Source organism: Rhinolophus ferrumequinum, chromosome 16, assembly GCF_004115265.2.
Source record: "Rhinolophus ferrumequinum isolate MPI-CBG mRhiFer1 chromosome 16, mRhiFer1_v1.p, whole genome shotgun sequence".
Lineage (NCBI taxonomy): Eukaryota > Metazoa > Chordata > Mammalia > Chiroptera > Rhinolophidae > Rhinolophus > Rhinolophus ferrumequinum.
In genome coordinates, this window is record NC_046299.1 from 50,292,596 (window position 1) to 50,311,596 (window position 19,001).

Consider the following 19,001-nt stretch of genomic DNA (forward strand, 5'->3'; position numbering starts at 1 on the left):
ACCCATAAGTGGGATTACTGGGTCGTTCTTTGTCTCTTGTTATAGCCTTTGTGTACCTGAAAGTCTATTTTGTCCAGTATAAGTACTGCTACACTAGATTTTTGTTTGTTTCCATTTTCATGAACTATCTTTTTCCATACCTTTACTTTCAGTTTGTGTGTGTCATGCGATCTGAAGTGAGTCTCTTGTAGGCAAAATAGGTAAAAGTCTTGTTTTCTTATCCATTCAGCCACCCTTTGTCTTTTGATTGGAGAATTTAATTCACTTACATTTAAAGTAATTGTTGATAGATACATAGTCATTGTCATTTTACTATTCATATGTTTTATCTTTTTTGTTTTGTTCTTCTTAAAGAAGTCTCTTTAACATTTATTATAATATTGGTTTGGTGTTGAACTCCTTTTGCTTTTTCTTGACAGGGAAGTTCTTTGTCTTTCCTTCAATTCTAAATGATCACTTTGCTGGACAGAGTAATCTTGGTTGTAGATCCTTGCTTTTTTATTTTTTCCTTTTCTTCTTCTTTTTTTAATCACTTTCAATATTTCATGCCAATCCCTTCTGGCCTGCAAAGTTTCTATTGAGAAATCAACTGACAGTCTTATGGGAGCTCCCTTGTAGGTAAGTAACTGCTTTTCTTGTGCCGCTTTTAAAATTCTGTTTGTGTTTTAACCTTTGGCATTTTAATTATAGTGTGTATTGGTGTGGGCTTCTTTGGGTTAATTTTGTTTGGGACTGAGGTTTCTGAGCTTGTATGTCTATTTTCTTTACCAGGCCAGGGAAGTTTTCTGTCATTATTTCTTCAAATAGGTTTTCAATTTCTTACTCTCTCTTTCTTCTTCTGGTACACTTAATGTTGTCCCAGAGGCCCTTAAACTGTTCTCATTTTTCCCCCCTTCTTTTTGATGTTCCCAATGGGTGTTTCCTGCTATCTTGTCTTCCAGATCAATCCTCTGCTTCATCTAATCTGCTGTTGATTTGTCTCTAATGTATTCTTCATTTCAGTTATTGCATTCTGCATTTCTGTGGGGTTTTTTTTTATGTTTTCTATCTCCATTTTTATGTTTCTTATCTCATTGTTGAAGCTCTCCCTGAGATCACTGAGCATCCTTATAACCAGTGTTTTGAACTCTGTGTCTGGTAGATTGCTTGTCTCCATTTTGTTTAGTTCTTTTTTCTGGAACTTTGTCCTGTTTTCATTTGGGACATGTTTCTTTGTCTCCTCATTTTGTTGGCTGCCTCCCTTGTTTGTTTCTATGTGTTAGGTAGGGCTGCTATGTCTCCTGGTCTTGGTAGAGTGGCCTTATGTAGTAGGCATCCTGTGGGGCCCAGTGGTGCAGTCTTCCTGGTCACCTGAGTTGGGTGCCCTCTTGTTGTAGTTGAGTCTTGGTTGCTGATAACATGTCAATAGGAGAGATTGACCTTTGGGCTGAATGGTTATGAGGACTGGCCCTTACTAAAATGAAAAAGCTGTTGTGCAGGGGCTGACACTATGGAGCAGAATTTGCTTTGCAGGGCTCTGGTGCCTGCCCAAACTGTCCTTTGAGTGTGTCGACCACAAAGGCAGCCGGGTGGTGGTCTGGCTAGGTCTGAAGCATGCCAGCCTTGGGGCCTCCTGGGAGTGGCCTTGCTGCAGGCTAAGTTTAGCTGCAGCCTGTGCCCTGCCCAGGGCTACCTGGCATGAGCCACAAGGCAATCCGCAGATGTCAGCCACTCGTGCTGGACTTGGAGGTGCTTGGGAAAGGCCAAGCAGCAAAACTAAGGACAACTAGTGCCTGGCTTGGAGCAGCCACTAGTGCCTGGCTTGGGGCTGCTCAGCAAGAGATACCAAGGTCAGATGCTGCTTGTTTAGGGTTTGTAAACCTTTGAGTGGTTTTAGGAATTTTCACAGCATGAGCCAAGATAGGCAATTTGTATGGAAAAGCCACTGGAATTGGCTTGAGTGGACCTGGAAATCGCATGGTGCAGGGTCTCAGGTAATCACCAGGACAGGGCCAACCAGGTGTTAGCCAGGTTGGAGACTCATATATGGCACCTGCTCATGCATACCAGGTAGGGGGAGGGCTCAACAAAGGAACAATTGATTCTTCCAGCACTTGTGTGTGGAAGAAAGCTGCCCCTCCAGCCTTTGTCCTGAATCCAGACAATTCAGTTCCTCCCCATATATTCCTGGCACCTTTTGAGCTACTGCCTCAGTGATAGAGCTCAGAGAACTAGAGTTCATGTATGGGCCATTTAAGCGGAATGCCTGAAACACCAGTCACCTTCTGTCTCACTCAGCTACAGATCTCCGCTGGTTTTCACAGCTGACAGTTGTGGAGATTTCTCTTCCTGGCACTAGAACCCTGGGCTAGGGAGCTTGGTGTGGGGCTGGGACCCCTCCCTCCTCAGAGGGCACCTCTGCAGCCAAGATATCCCTCCCTATTTTTAACTGCCACACAAGGCTGTGGAACCAGCCCGTTGCATGGCTCCGCACCTCCTACCAGTCTTAATGTGGCTTCTTCTGCATGTCCTTAGTTGTAGGATTTCTGTTCAGCTAGACTTCAAGTGAATCTCAATGATGGTATTTTGTACCATGTTTCCCCGAAAATAAGATCTAACTGGAAAATAAGCCCTAGCATGATTTTTCAGGATGACATCCCCTGAACATAAGTTCTAATGTGTCTTTTGGAGTAAAAATTAATATAAGACCCGGTCTTATTTTCAGGGAAACAGGATAGTTTAGTTGTAATTTTGATGTGGTCATGAGAGGATACAAGCACGGTTTTACCTACTTAACCATCTTGATTGGAAATCTTACCCAGGTACTTTTAAATAAATGTTTTCCCTTGCTTACATGAAGATGTTGTTTTAAATTTTAGGACTTAATTAAAGCCAAAATTAGAATATCACAAATTAAAGTTCTACTGAATATGTAGGTAAGTTTGCATTGTTGTTGTATAATTTGGGGTTAAATGGAGGCCCAGAAAGTTAAGTGTCTTACTCAAGGTAATCTAGTTAATTAATTCTAGATACCTTACTAACTTGACCGATTACTGGCCATTAATTTTGAAGTCAGTCTCCTGTGTTTCCTGACTTGGCAATTTTGTGCTTCCATAAAACAGGGATAATAATACTTACTGCAAATGACTATGAAAAGGATTAAATGAGAAATGGTTGGGAATAGCTGAGCACAGTGCCTAACACACAGTAAATTACGAATAATTGTTTGTAAGGTAATAGAAGAGGATGCTGCTGATGGTGATAATTCAAATAAAAATTGTTATGTAATATAAATTTCACTCAAATATTACATAAATATGTAATACCTAACATATTTTATATATAACACTTTTATTACAAACATTGAATTAAAATGCGAAGTAAGACTCTCGTCATAAATGTATCTATTATCTCTCCTTGCTATTTTAGTCAAGGAAATGAACATGTTTGGTCCTTTTCTTTTAACCTAAATAGCATTTCAAATCCGTGAAATCACTTTGCCAAGAAACCTTGTATGTTGATTAAAAAACTATGTAGTCCAACAACAACAAAATCCCAATTCAAAAAATGGACAAAGGACTTGACTGGACATGTCTCCAAGGAAGATATACAAATGGCCAATAAGCCCATGAAAATATGCTCACCATATAATGGAAATGCAAACCGAAACCACAATGAGCTACCACTTCACACCCATTAGGATAGCTATTATCAAAAAAAAACAGAAAATAACAAGTGTTGGAGAAAATGTGGAGATAGCGGACCCTTGAGCATAGCTGGTAGCAATACAAACTAGTGTAGCCACTATAGAAAACAGTTAAACAGAATTACCATATGATCCAGCAATTCCACTTCTAGGTATATAGCCAAAAGAACTGAAAGTAGGGAGTCAAGCAGATATTTGTATACCAGTGTCATAGCAGCATTATTCACAATAGCCAAAAGGTAGGAATGGCCCAAATGTCCATCAACAGAAAATTGGATAAAACAAATGTGATAGGTACATACAATGGAATCTTATTCAGCCTTAAAAAGGAATGGAATTTTGATACATCCGACAACGTAGATGAAGTATGAAGACATTATGCTAGGTGAAATAAGCCAGACACAAAAGGATAAAATCGTATTATTCCACTTACATAGGTATCCAGAATAGGCAAAGTCACACAGATAGAAAATAGAATAGAGGTTAGCAGGGTCTAGAGGGAGGAGGGAATGGGAAGTTATTGTTTGGCATGATGAAAAAGTCTTAGAAATGGTAGTAGCAATGGTTGCACAACAATGTGAATGGATTTAATGCCACTGAATGGTACACTTAAAAGTGATTTAAATGGCAAATTTTATGTATGTATATTTTACCACAATTTTAAAAAACTAGTCCAAAAAAAGCTTACTATGAGGAATATGGCAATTCATTCATTTATCTGAAATTTAAAATTACAAAAGAGAAACTACCAAAGATGGTGTAATCAGGGAAAATTTAATAAAGGGTCTGTTTACAAAGAGGTGGACAGTGTTAACAGAAACCAACAAGGGACAGTGAAGCAGCCTGGACATAACAGTGGGAAGCCACTAGGCCTTAATGGGCCAGGGAAGGTATTAGTTACCAGAACTCACAATCAGTTGTAGCTGGAACTTTGGGAGAGAGCTGCCTAATAAGAGTTGTGTGGCCTTCAGCAGACTGTAACAATTACCAACCAACAAAGCCAAATATATATATATATATAATCACACTTCACTCCCCTCCCATCTCTGTCACTGGCTTAACCCTACTGAATACCAAAGGGAATGGAGCCTGTAATGTGTAGTCCACGAACATGGACTTCCTGGGGCATAAAGCAGGATGGAAAAGGGTAAAGACTGAAAATAGAGGGACAAACGGAGAATATGCCACACAACATAACACACTACTTTTCTTCATATTTCTTTTATTATACAAAAGGAAGAATTGTATTTTTCAGAACAAAAAGAAAAGTTCCTGTTCCCACAGAAAAGTTGGGGAGGGGGGTCAATGGGTTAGAAAGACACAGGTTTTTGTTGTTTAAAAAGAAAAAATACACACATTTTTGACAAAAGATACATTCAGTACATGTTCTGCCCCAATATCCTCAAAACATTGAGATAAAATTTAAAGAAAAAAGGAAACAATATAGTAGAATATTAGAGCTCTAAGAGTCCTTAGAAATTTTCAACATGACAGGAAACAGGCCAGAGAGGACGGCATTTTAAGCAACTTCATCAAGATCACAAAACTGGTCAGTAGCAAAGTTGGAAACAGAAAACAGATCTAGTAACTCTTTGTTTAATTCTCTTCTCATCATATTTATGCTACAGAAATAAACTTGGGAAAATTAACTAGCAAACAAGTTTTTAAAAACACTCATGCTCCATAGCAGCTTTATTCACAATAGCCAAAAGGGTGAAAGCAATTCAAGTGTCTATCAACAGATGGATGGATAAACAAAATATGGTTTATACATACAATGGAATAGTGAAGGAATGTACTATTCCTTCTACCTAATATTAAACTTCACTGGGCTCAGAGTTTGTGTAAAATTCTCTCAATACATTCCCCCAGCATGACAGTTATCATACTTAAATTAGGCAATCTTCAAATACTTGGGCAGTCGACTAAGAATGACTTTATTCAAGCAGTTTTCTAATTTATTGCTATATATGCAATATGGAATTTAAAAACCTGCTAAAATCAAGACAAACTGAATGAAGAACAATATAGTTAACTCCTTAGATACCTAAATATTTTTAAATCCCCATGGCTAAACATTCTGAAACTGGGAAAATAAAATCTTGAGACATTATTTTTGTTATTGTTATTAATAACAATTACATTTAATAAGAACCTACTATATCCAAGACATTTGTCATGTATTAAGTGAATCCTCACAAGACCCCTATGAGATAGGTATCATCATTTCCATTTTCCAAATGGGATAAACTCAAATTCAGAGAGATTAAGTAACTTGCTCAACACCCAAAAGCAATGGAGTTGGGTTTTAGAGTATAGATCTGTTTCCACTAAAGTCTGTGCCACCAATGTTAGTAATTCAAGTTGCAATATCCATTGAATTGAGCTGTTAACATTTCTTTTAAACAAAGACAAGACAGTAAACAATGTTGCTTCAATTATATTTTCTCTAAAAATATAATGAATCATCAGAATAATCCATAAAGATACAGAACCAGGCATTAACGTTAACTATAAAGTTAATACCCAATAACAACAATTAATGCCAATTATAGTGATTTATTTTTCATATAATGCACAAAATGAAGTGGTTTCTAAACTAACAGATTTTTAAACACAAAATAAATAAAAGAATCAAGCATTTAATCATATTAACTACATATACTTAAATATTTAAAAATTTTATTTACTACTTATAAACTGCAATTTATTAATCAAGTTCACCCATAATAATAAAAAATATTTATCAATACTCAATTTTAACAAACTCGCCAAATATACAAAATACTTAAAATTATAATATCCAAATACTCCAGAGCAAGGGTACTATACATGTAACAAGAGTACAAATATCTGTACTTAAAGAGTTTAAATTTAAGTTCTATAAATTAAATTAATAGACATTAAAAAAGAAAAATCAACATACAAACTGTAAAATACAATTAATTTATATTGGAAAAGGAAAAAATTACATGTAAAATTATTTTAGGGTATATCTATTGTTTTTGCCTGTCCAGCTACCATTCTCCCTTCTAAAGGAAATGTTATCTCAATTTTCCTTTAGGAATTATATGCTCCCTACCCTAATTCATATGGTTTGAAACTGTATGCACTCCCTGTACCACTCTCCAGGGTAGGAACAAAATACAATCCAGGTTACACAAGCATTCTATCACTCTAGCCACAGAGGTCACCTCTAGGATGGGCTATGACCCAAATCAGGCCAATGAGACTCCTACGTATACAGTAGGTTGCTGGAAATATAGAGGAAAGGAAGTAAGTTTGCTGTCTTTTGGGTTTCTGAAGTTGTAGGATATAAGCCTAGATCTACCAGTACCATCTGTCTCTCAGAGTCTGACTCTAGATGCTTTACTTTGTTACACTGATTCCCAAATATTAAAAGAAACTAGTGATTACCTGGTGCTTGCAGGGGAAACATAAATTAGAATTTCAATTTTCAATGTTATATTTTTAAAATTTTTTCTATTTTTCCAAAATAAACACCTATTACTTTTATAACAGGAAATAAAACATTTAAAAGTACTGCCCCTGTATTTTCCTCTCAAATATGCTCAGGTATCAATATTTATTGTCTTAAAAGCATTAACAATTTTCTCATAATTTACAAACATGAGTAGAACATCTATTTAAAACCTTTTCCCTTGGCACAAAAGCAAGCTATTTTTTGTTTTGAGTGGGGGAAAGAGTTGTGATTTAATTTTTTTAAAAACTGGTTCTCTTTAAAAGGGATATATTAAACAATTCTATATGGAAAAATGGTTAATGTTCAGTAAGTGCTGCAGCCATTGTAAAAATTACTCAAGAGGTAAAACTAAAGACTAAAAGTGGCCAAATTAGGTTTAATAATCTTATCATTATTTTAGTCCTATAGTACTAAGTAATATAAGATTTGAAGAGTCAGTTAAATCTTTCAGATGGCTCAGTTGATTAGAGTGCCAGCTCTCAACAACAGGGTTGCTGGTTCAATTCCTGCATGTGACGGTGGACTGCAACTAAGATTGAAAACGGCGACTGGACCTGGAGCTGAGCTGCGCCCTCCACAACTAGATTGAAGGCCAACCACTTGGAGCTGATGGGCCCTGGAGAAACACACTGTTCTCCAATTAAAAAAAAAAAATCGGTTATAATTATTTTACATAATACTGCATTAAGGGACAGACCACTGTTTCATTCTTAAGACAGCATAGGAAAGTCAGTCTCATGATTCACCCCTTGAGAATGTAAAAAAACCTACTGAATACAGTAAATATTCTCTAGATTTTTTTTTTTTTAATTGGGGAACGGGAACAGGACTTTATTGGGGAACAGTGTGTACTTCCAGGAAGTTTTTTCCAAGTCAAGTTTGTCCTTCCAATGTTAGTTGTGGAGGGTGCCATTCAGCTTCAAGTTGCTGTCCTTTCAGTCTTAGTTGTGGAAGGTACAGCTCAGCTCCAGGTCCAGTTGCCGTTGCTAGTTGCAGGGGCGCAGCCCAGCATCCCTTGCAAGACTCGAGGAATCGAACTGGCAACCTTGTGGTTGAGAGCCCACTGGCCCATGTGGGAGTTGAACCGGCAGCCTTTGGAGTTAGGAGCATGGAGCTCCAACCACCTGAGCCACCGGGCCCACCAATATTCTCTAGATTTTTAAAGGAAGATAGCAAGACATGCTTTTATTCTCTTGCTTCTTTAGTTTTGATTAGTTTCTATCACTCTTTTTATCCCTCCCTCCCCAGGCACACAACCCACTCCTGAATCTTCACTTTTTGTCAGCATTACTTTGTGCTTTATAATCTTCATTAAGGGCACTTAAGTGTTAATGACACTTTCTTGACATAAATAGGTGGCCAGAGTGATGTTCTTAAGTGGAAGAGGTAATCAAGGATTTATGAAGGGCGACAATAAAGAGTAGCTAGAGGCCAGAGCCACCTCACAGACAAGTGGCAGTAGTTTCTAAAAAGTTTTTAGGTTAGACAATATTCAACAAGTTCATTACCTTGTCCAACACCAGAAAGACAGCAGGTTGGTTATCCTGGCCGACACCTCTGTCTCAAAATGCTGACATTTTACTAATTTGTCATATGGTTCAACGAAACCTAAACTCTCCTACAGCTATCAACCCCAAATTGTTTCACTTCATCTGCAAACTCCTTTCTTCTGCTGCCAGATCACTTGCACACATGACCCGAAGAGATGCTTTATCATAAAGAAAGGTATATTCAGGAATCCCCCCCCCCAAAAAAAAACAGTATAAACACATCTATTTATAAAATAACAAAGAGAATGGATCTTTCCAGGTATCACAGGGAGAATAAAATATTTTATTCTAGTCTCTTGGCTATAAAATGGTTATTCTACTTATATTTACAAACACCTACAATATTTTTGGGGCATTTGAAAGAGAGGGTAAAGAAACCATAAACATTAAGATTACAGAGATAGCAACTTAAAGAAGTCTGCTTTAACTCTTCTCCCAACATTCACAGGGTCAATAACACCTGGCTCATTCTCAAAACATCGTATGGTGGGTCAGGATGGGATGGTGAGAAGGAAACTTGAGAGAGAATGAGGACGGAAAAGCACTGGAAAAGCTAAAAACTGAACAGCCCAAGAAGCCTGCACTTTGTTTTGCTCCTTCGGGTCTCCGTTGATTTTTCCACTTCGTTTCAATAATTAATACTTCTCCCCATCAGAGATCTAACTGCAAACTCCCCCACCCACTTCCAACCACATCCACAAATCCCAGGGATACCAATCAAGTCTACCTGTGTCTCCCGGTCGCCCGTGGGGAAACGGGACGTCGGCGCCCAAGTGAACGCAGCCGCTAGGCACTCAGCACGGGAAGTTCTCCCGGGACACTGAGAAGGAACTGGGTGAAGTACAGCGGAGGACGGGAAGCAGACAGAACCAGGACTCCTCTCAAGTCCCTGAACTGAGCGCACTGGGGAACGACAGCTATCTCTCCGCCTGACCTGACAAGTCGCCTGATTCCAGAGCGAGCAAACGGCTGGCCCGGGAGATCAGGTCCCTAAAGTTGTTTCGCCTTTCCCCTCCCGCTTCCATTTCGCCTGCCCTGAATGGCTGTCTCCTCACACCCTTCAGAGCCCAGGACTCACCCGTCCACGTTCGAGCTCCAGGACTTCTGCGTCAAAACCGCCTACCTCTGAAAACCATAGAGACGGGGAAACAGCTGAGACAAGCCTCCACCTCCACCGCCCAGCCTCACGTGACTCTCCTAGCCGCTGGGCCTGTCGGGATCGTGGCGAAATGCGTGTGGGAGGGGCCTAGAGGAAAAGGAGTGAGACGGGGCCAAGGAAGTAACCCGCCCCGCCCCGGCTTCGGGCCCCGCCCCTCAGTGTTTAGGCGGGAAAGCGGGAGGTAGGATGGGGGAGGTCCCAAGAACTCTCCGGCTTTTTCTCTGCTGTTACCCGCGCCACACACACACAAGGGATATAGGAGCCTAAGAGATTTACGGTGCCTTCTGCCACCTCGTTGGTACCCGTTTACGTGTTGGCTAGGCAGAAAGGAGTCAGTGAAAAGAAAACTGGACCATAGTGAGTTGGGAATTGCTCCTTTTGAACTGCATTTATTAATAGGTTTAGGCTTCTGGTAAAAATTTCCCTTTTTCCTGACTTTGAGGTGTTGTTGTTTTTTTTAATTTAGAAACCTCACCACTTCCTCTACTGTATGGGTTTTTCAAGTGTTCTCTTTGCAAACTAATGTACTGGAGAGTTTAGTTCCTAAGCTACTAATGTTTTTCTCCGATGTTGCTATAAGTGAGGATGGAGAAGGATCCTCTCACTATGGAAACAGAGTGAAAATATTTTGATTATGATATGAGAGAACATTCAAATTTAAAAATCTTGACGAATTTCCTTAGCAGAGTTGTAGAAAAAGCTACAACCATAAAAGCAAAAGAAGGGAGACAGAACTATAACTGGGTTAAATCGCAAAGTAAGCAAAACAACTGTTTTCTCCATTTCATCTCAGAGGACCGTCCCTCCGCACGACCCTAAGAACAACGAATTATTGTGTTCACTGTGCTAGCATTTCACATACAACCCAGTGTTTGCTTAGGGCTTACCCTGTAGATGGACACTGTTTTTATTCAGTTCTTCACTCGAGGTGAAGCACATATTGCCTCACCTGGTTTATTTAAGTAAACTAAATATATTTTTGAAATTTGCTGCTGGCCAATTAACAATGGATTGCGGACCGCAGTTGGTCCGCAGGCCGCAGTTTTGACACCCCTGATTTAGAGGCTGTTCTCTGTTAAATGAGAAATCTGCTCAAGAAATCCTACACCATTTGTTCCCAAGCAAGCATGTTCATTAACTGATGGGAATTTCAAGTTGTGCCATAGATTACTATGGAACACTGGGGACTCATGGAACCTTGAGTAGCACCTGAGTCAACTGTTTCTCAGAACAAGAAAAAAAGAAAGTTAAATTATCAATATATAGATTTTGAATAAAAATCAATTTTTAAGAATTGGTGAAATTCAATCTTGATTTTAGGCAATATTTGTCTATATAAAACTAAATTACCAGTTGAGCTTATTATTAAATAACATGTGAAAACATGCATCACTGGCTTTCAAAACTTTTGATTTTAGGAACACTTCATACTCTTAAAAATTATTAAGGATGGCAAAGAATTTTTGTCTATGTGTGCTATACCTTATAAATACTTATCATATTAGAAATTAAAACTGAAAATTTTAATTTCATAACATTTTAAAATTTATTTAGCCATTTAAGAAACAATAAGACCATTATATGTTGACATAAATAACATGTTTTCATGAATAATAACTATTTTTCCAAAAAATAGAAGAGCAGCATGGTTTTACATTCTTGTAAATTTCTTTAATATCTACTTATAGTAGAAGACAGCTGATTCTCATATCTTTTCTTCATTAATCTGTTTCAATATCATACATCATGTAGCCTCTGGAAAACTCCACTATACACTCAGAGAATGAGAGTGATAAAGGCAAATATCAGCTTATTATTAGTAGGAAAAATGTCTTGACCTTATGGATCACCAGGAAGGGTTTCAGGAACCCCCAGGAGTCTTTGGATCACATTTTGAGAACCACTATTTTAAACCATACGAATGTTAGCTGCTATGGGATTTTTTTGTCTAAACATTTTGGTATCAGGTAGAACATTTAGTGGGAAGTGGAACAAGACAGAGACAATTTATAGACTAGACCAATCTTACAAATGTGACTATTCTTTATTTTTCAGGAGCATAGAGTAAGTTAGCAGAATTCAGGGTCGTAACTGAAAACAACTACATTCTACGTTAGAAATCAGTCCACCAATTCAATTATTTTTGTCTTTCAGGCTGCTGTGCAAGATGGTTCCTGTCACATGAATATATAATAACACTAAAGTGGTTTTATATTCCCTGTACAAATGTATATTAAGACCACTAAAAGTTGAAGTCAAAATTCTTTTCATAAGCATGTATTCAGTGCCTTCTATATGCAAGGCTTATTATAGGTGCTGGGCTCATAAATATTTATAAACACAGCTCCTGGCCTTGGGCAACTTATATGTCTAAAGAGACTTATACCCTGGTGTAAAAGTATTTTTTGCCATGTTCAATAATTCCCAAACCAGTATGATGATTAAATGTCTCAGAATTATCTGGGGGAGATCTTAAAAATACAGTTTCCTGGATTGTGAGATATTCTGTTTAAGTGGACCAAGGTGGTACTCAGATATTTAGATTTTTAAAAAGTGACCCAAGTGATTCTCCTGTAATGATGGGTTTGGGAATGAATACTAACCACATGGAACAAAGAAATAGATTTGGTCTTTGCCCCTAGTACTATCACACATTAAATATGATTTCTTTATTTCATCTTCAATGTCTAAAAAGTATATCATGTTGAAAGATCTGTGTTATTAAGAGAAAGAGTACATAATTAATTTCATACCATTAAAATAGAAATTGGTATACTTATTTCAAACATTTTGCAGTACATCTGCCTTTATGACATAAAAATAATAATGCAAGATGTTACCACAGCAGTTTCCAACATACTACTCCCCTGAACAAAACAAAACATCTTTTGCAATAAGCATCTGACTGCAAAAAGTGTTACTTTATAGGGTTTTGATTCAATTTCTTTAAAATAATTCAGTGAGATTCCCTATGTTTCATTACACTTACCGCTAATGCATCAGCTCTAATGCATCTTTCTTCCAGTCTTATATTAAAATAAGACCGAGTCTTATATTACTTTTTGCTCCAAAAGATGCATTGGAGCTGATGGTCTGGCTAGGTCTTATTTTCAGGGAAACACGGTATCTTTAGGATTTCACAGATTACCTTATAGTATTACAAAACCTATGCAGTCTTCCATCACAAATTTCTTTTGAGGATATATTATATTTGAGTAGCAACCTAAAGACTTATGATCCATAGTTGCTGTTGCAGTGAGTTTTCTTTTCCAATAATTGTACCCAGAATTAATTATATTCAAGTAAATAAGAAAAATCCAAAAAACAATCTTAAAGTTTCCTTCCTTCTTATGGCAAGGGGAAAAGAAGTGGCTAAATCAGCCATAATAGGATGATTTTAAAAAATTGATATATGTATATATTCTTCATGATTTTATGGTTGAAAGTAACTTCAAAATTAAAGATTACCTGCCCAGATCTTGATTTCTGAATACCTTTCCCCATGAAAAGGAATCTGGGCTTCTTGGTGAAACAGCGGATTTCAGGACTAGGGCAGGAATATCCAAGATGACCTGGAACACCTTGTCATGCCAGAAATAAAGAAATGCTCAGAAAATAAAATGGGGCACGTCAACAGGAGTCAGCTTGAAGGGCCTATAATTAGCCAAACATGGGCTAACTAGAGTATCAAAATAAGAACAGTAATGAATTATTCATTGAATAAAATAAGAATCCATTAGTCTGCACTAATGAGAGAGAGAGAGAGAGAGAGAGAGAGAGAGAGAGAGAGAGAGAGAGAGAGATGGGGGAAGAGGAAAGCTATTTTTTAAAAGAGATTGCCCACTGATTAATACAGAGTGCATGGTGGAGTTGAAAAGTCACCATTTTGCAACTATCATGGAAAAGATTGGTTTGGGGAAACATCATCAGTGGATTCCAAATCTAGGGAGTAAGTTTGACAAGAAGCATGTTTTCAAAGCATCTCCCCACAGAGTGTGAATTTGCTGGAAGGGGAAAATAGTAACTAGGAAGTGGAGAAACTAGGCAATACTTTGATCAGTGATCCTGTGCGTCCAGATGTAATATCCCAAAAAGGACATAACATCATTTGAATCTAATAATGAGGAAATAGCAACCAAACCCACATTGAGAAACATGTTATTAAATAACTGTCATGAAAGACAAAAAAAAAAGGCTGAGGAACTAACTTCCACATTAAAAGGGACTAAAAAGATGACAACTAATGTTAATAAATGATCATAAACTGGAATTTGTACCAGGGAGGGGGATGCTATAAAAGATTTATTGGAACAATTGTCTGACGTTTAAATGAAGGAATATCTGTTTTTCTTAGTAAATACACACTAATGCATGCAATATATTCTTAAATGGTTCAGAAAAAAATAAATCAAAATATCTAGAGAGAGAGAATAATAAAGCAAATGCAGCAAAATGATAAAAATTGGTGAACTTAAATGATCTTTGGGAGTTTTCTGTCCTGTTCTTGCAATTTTCCTGTAAGTTTAAATTTTTTTTTAAAAAAAGAAAAAAGTTAAAGGCTCTCCAATTTCTTTCTCTTAGACTTCATTCCAAAATGGGCTAAAACATTCATCCTGAACCTTTTAATTTAGTGTCATTTTATTTCCACTATTGTTATTAGTCAGGTGGTATTTATCTTTTATTAGTTTTGTTTATTATATGCTGCCAATAAGAAGAAAAGTCGCTGAATTTACAAAAGGTCATAAAATTTCCTAATCCCTGTTGCAGGAAATTTTTATATTTGCAACTAAAATTTGATTCTAGATGTTTTAAGAAATTGACTAATTGAGCCTGTTATTCAGATGAATCAAGATTAAACAAGGGAGAAAAAGCTAAGTTAGTAGACTTGTTCCAGTTTCCTTAAGTTATTTTAGATAATTAGTCTTCCTATTCCCTATGAGTATCATCTAAAGTTTCCTCTAAAATAATTGGTAAATCTGGGTTATTTTTCTATTTTTTATTTTAGTTTCTCTCAAAACTTTTAAATATTATTTTCTGATTACAAAGGTATGCATGCCCTTAATTCAAACAATTGAGAGACATGTGAAATAAAAAATAAGTCTTCTTCTCCACTCTAATGTTACCTACAAAGATAACCATTGTTAAATTTTTATATTCTTCTAGACTTTTTTCCATGCTTTATCAATGTGTCTATCTGTATATGTGTACAGTTTTTTTTTTTAAATGGGAATCATCCTGCACAATTTGTTCTTCTAATTCTTATTTAACAGGTAAGTCTTGTTAAATTTAATTTTTATTTTATCAAAGCTGTGCATATATAGCTTTTTAAATATGTAGTCTCAAAAGTCAAATAATTCAACTTATAATCATTATGTAACACATCCATGTGGTTTAAAATTGAAACAGTAAAAACCAAAGATGTATACTATGAATAATTTCCTCAATTTTTAGAGTTCAGGATGTGTTATCAGTGCATGGCCTTAGGTTCAACAACTGTGGAAAGGAGAAGGAGGAAGTGAGATTGAGCAGAAGGAGAAATTGAGCCTTGAGGCGCCCCATGCAGACTCAGCCAACCCCATAAAGAAGCTGTGGAGCTGAATTGATAGTATGACTATGTGTAGAACTCTATAGATTAGAAATAATTTTCCTTGAGGATTTTTAAGGCATCATACCAGTATTTTTTAGCTTCCAGTGTAGGTCTCAAGAAATGAGATGCAATTTTAATTCTTGATCTTTTATGTGTGTTTTTTTTTTCTCTGTTAGTTGTTAGGGTCTTCTCTTTTCCCACCCAATGCATGATGTGCTGTGTTGTGGGCCTTTTTCTTATTTAATCTGGCCACTCAGTAGGTCCTTTATCAGGGGATTTGTGACCTTTGGTTCTAAGAAATCTTCATTTATGTCTTTGATAATTTACTTCTGTTTGTTTTCTTTGTTCTCTCTAGAATTTCTTCAGATATGGTATCGCATTTCAAAAAGCACTCAGCAGGTTGTCTAAATTGCTATTTATTAGACATAATTTGCATAATAGTATAGAAAGACAACTGAAAGAAACAATATATGCCAGGATTTAATAACATAAAATTCTTTATTGGGGCCAGCCCGGTGGCTCAGGCAGTTAGAGCTCCATGCTTCTAACTCCGAAGGCTGCCAGTTCGATTCCCACATGGGCCAGTGGGCTCTCAACCACAAGGTTGTCGGTTCAACTCCTCCAGTCCCGCAAGGGATGGTGGGCAGCGCCCCCTGCAACTAAGATTGAACACGGCACCTTGAGCTGAGCTGCCACTGAGCTCCCGGATGGCTCAGTTGATTGGAGTGCGCCCTCTCAACCACAAAGTTGCTGGTTCGACTCCCACAAGGGATGGTGGGCTGTGCCCCCTGCAACTAGAAACGGCAACTGGACCTGGAGCTGAGCTGCGCCCTCCACAACTAAGACTGAAAGGACAACAACTTGAAGCTGAACGGCACACTCCAGAACTAAGATAGAAAGGACAACAACTTGACTTGGAAAAAAGGCCTGGAAGTACACACTGTTGTTCCCCAATAAAGTCCTGTTCCCCTTCCCCAATAAAATCTTAAAAAAAAAAAAAAAAATATGTATTAAGAGGGGGGAAAAAAAGCATGCTGTCACTTTCTAAGACTAGAAAGTATTTCCAAGGCCTAACTGGGAGTCATCTCCCCTCAAATGTTCTAAAACCTAAAACAGTACCTGGCACATTGTGGAAAAATGGTAAATATTAACTGAATGAATTGATGTCCTTTGCAAGTATTTACACTTAAATATTAATATATACGTTAGATAATAGGAAACAAACATTGCACACACACCCCAAGCAGCATTATCTCTGGAAAGACCCTAATTTTTATTCCTTAAAATATTTTTAAAAATTAAGATCTAATATTTTTATTTTTGTCACATTTACTTCTCTGTCAACCTGGAGTCACAATTCACAATCACTCTGGAGAAAAGGGAGCTATTTTGTTACAAAACTAAAGTATCATTTTTGATATTTCAACATTTAAATATTTTGATATTTGATAGTGATTATCAGCAATGTAATACAGATAGTTTTTTTTTAAGTTCTGGATGTTTTCCAAGGTAGGGGGTCTCAAAAGTAAGACAAGAAAGTATAATGATACTGCTCTTTTTTCCCCCAAGATCATTGTTCTTGATGAACATCATACGATTTTTGTCCTATGACTATATATATATGTGTGTGTGTGTGTGTGTGTGTGTGTGTATGTGTATATATATATATATATATGTATATGTGTTTATATATATATATACATATATATATATATATATATTTAGGAAATCAAAATAAAAACACTCAAGGAAACCACAGCTTCCTCAACATGGTATAGAGTAGTATTTGAGACACAAGGCAGGGAAATTAGATTCGGGATCAGTTTGTTTTGGGGATGCTTGGGGTTTGTTGTTTCCATTTATCATTGATTTGCACTAGAAAGAAAGCACACCAAAGTTATAGTGCTGCTGCTGGTAGGAGGAAAAATATTCATAAGCCATGAACTATGATTGACCTCTTCCTTCTTTTACTTTCTGTTTCTACTTCTGCTGATATGCTTTACTTAACAGCACATAAGAACACAGGTCCTTAATATCTCACAGCCACCTTTGCTCAGAGCTGCTCAGAACTAGTGGAAAAGCAGAATTTGAATTCTGAATTGCTTTTGCTATAAAGTTCATAAAGCGTTTTAGAAGGAAAGTTCTGCTGTACATAATCACACCATCCCCAAACTAGACAATAGCATTTACATGGTAGATTGATGTACCTTCTAAGACCAAAAGCACAGGAGATACTCCAATGGCTGATTAAAGTCCCTAAAACCATTCAATAATTTACATGTAAATTTGCATCATATTGTTTGAAAATTAAAGTATGTATTCTAATCATAAGACATCTATGGACCTATATAGTTTCCGAAGAAATTGTTTATACTTGCTATAAACAGTTGTAAGTTTAACCTAATGGGCTAAACTCTTACGTAAGTGTGTCAGTTTGAATCCATGGAGGTACAGACACCAAGATGAGATTAGATGTGTAAGGTATTTATTGGAGGGAATGCTTATGAAAGAAAAGGGGAAGGAGCAGGAGTAGAGAGGAAGAGTGATGTAGGCCTAACACCTGTGACAGGAAAGAGGGAAGGAAAGGATTGGATAAGAAGAGCCTCAGCCCACAGAGCAATGCTGAGAAAATCTCACCCAGGCCAGTGGGAAGTTGCCAATTAAGGGAATCCTGCTTTGTGCAGGAATAGACTGCTTCTTATACCCTGCTGTGCTCAGTCATTGACTAGGAGCAGCCTAAGGGAAGCATGACCTGACATGAATGTATTAGAGCCAAAAGTATGTCAGCTGTCAGTCAAGTAGGCTCCCTGCAGCAGAATCTCTTGAAGGGGAATCTGAGTGGTGTACCTCCATGATTATCTTGTTCTGTGCTAATCCGTTTCTCCATGTGTGTTCCAAAAGCAGGTTGGCCATGGTTCCTGTTGGCTTCTTTTCCTAAGAAGAAAGTTAGGGATGGAAGATTAGTGAGATGAGCTAGTCTTTCATAAATGCAGTTAGTCTCAGGCACAACTGGGACTCATCATTACCCTCCTTTACTATCCATTCTAAGTTCTTCTCATCTTCAGCTATTACCTGCACTGGTCATTAACATGGATCCCGTAAGTCTAGCATATTCGGTTCAAATGCCCCAATTTTAGGAACATACTTTTTGTTCATGAGTTGGACAATGTGAAAAGTCCCTTCAAAAACTAGCCAAGGCAGCGGCCGGATGGCTCAGTTGCTTAGAGTGCGTGCTCTTAACAATAAGTTCAATTCCCGCATGGGATGGTGGGCTGCACCCCCCTGCAACTAAAGATTGAAAAACGGTGACTGGACTTGGAGCTGAGCTGCACCCTCCATAACTAGATTGAAGGACAACGACTGATGGGTCCTGGAAAAACACACTGTTCTCCATTATTCCCCAATAAAAAAATTAAAAAAAAAAAAAAACTAGCCAAGGACTTCATCTTACATGTCTGTTTAAAAATTTGAATCATGACCACTAAATTTCTATACAATTGTGGTATTGATATTTGTAAGCAAAATAAACAAAGTAG

The 19,001-nt window shown here is 37.3% G+C and overlaps 1 protein-coding gene across 5 annotated transcripts in view; it reads right to left on the reverse strand.

The window, feature by feature from the left end:
* Positions 1-9,979, reverse strand: part of MICU1 (mitochondrial calcium uptake 1) — a 187,018-nt gene extending 177,039 nt beyond the window's left edge. For 2 of the 5 annotated variants that reach the window (XM_033131106.1, XM_033131108.1), the window contains exon 1: positions 9,798-9,979. The gene's annotated coding sequence lies outside the window, so the exon portion shown is untranslated. Of the gene's footprint in view, positions 1-9,446; positions 9,707-9,797 lie in introns of those variants that run through there. The other 3 variants (XM_033131107.1, XM_033131105.1, XM_033131104.1) reach the window with 2 other exon arrangements.
* Between the last annotated feature and the right edge of the window lie 9,022 nt (positions 9,980-19,001).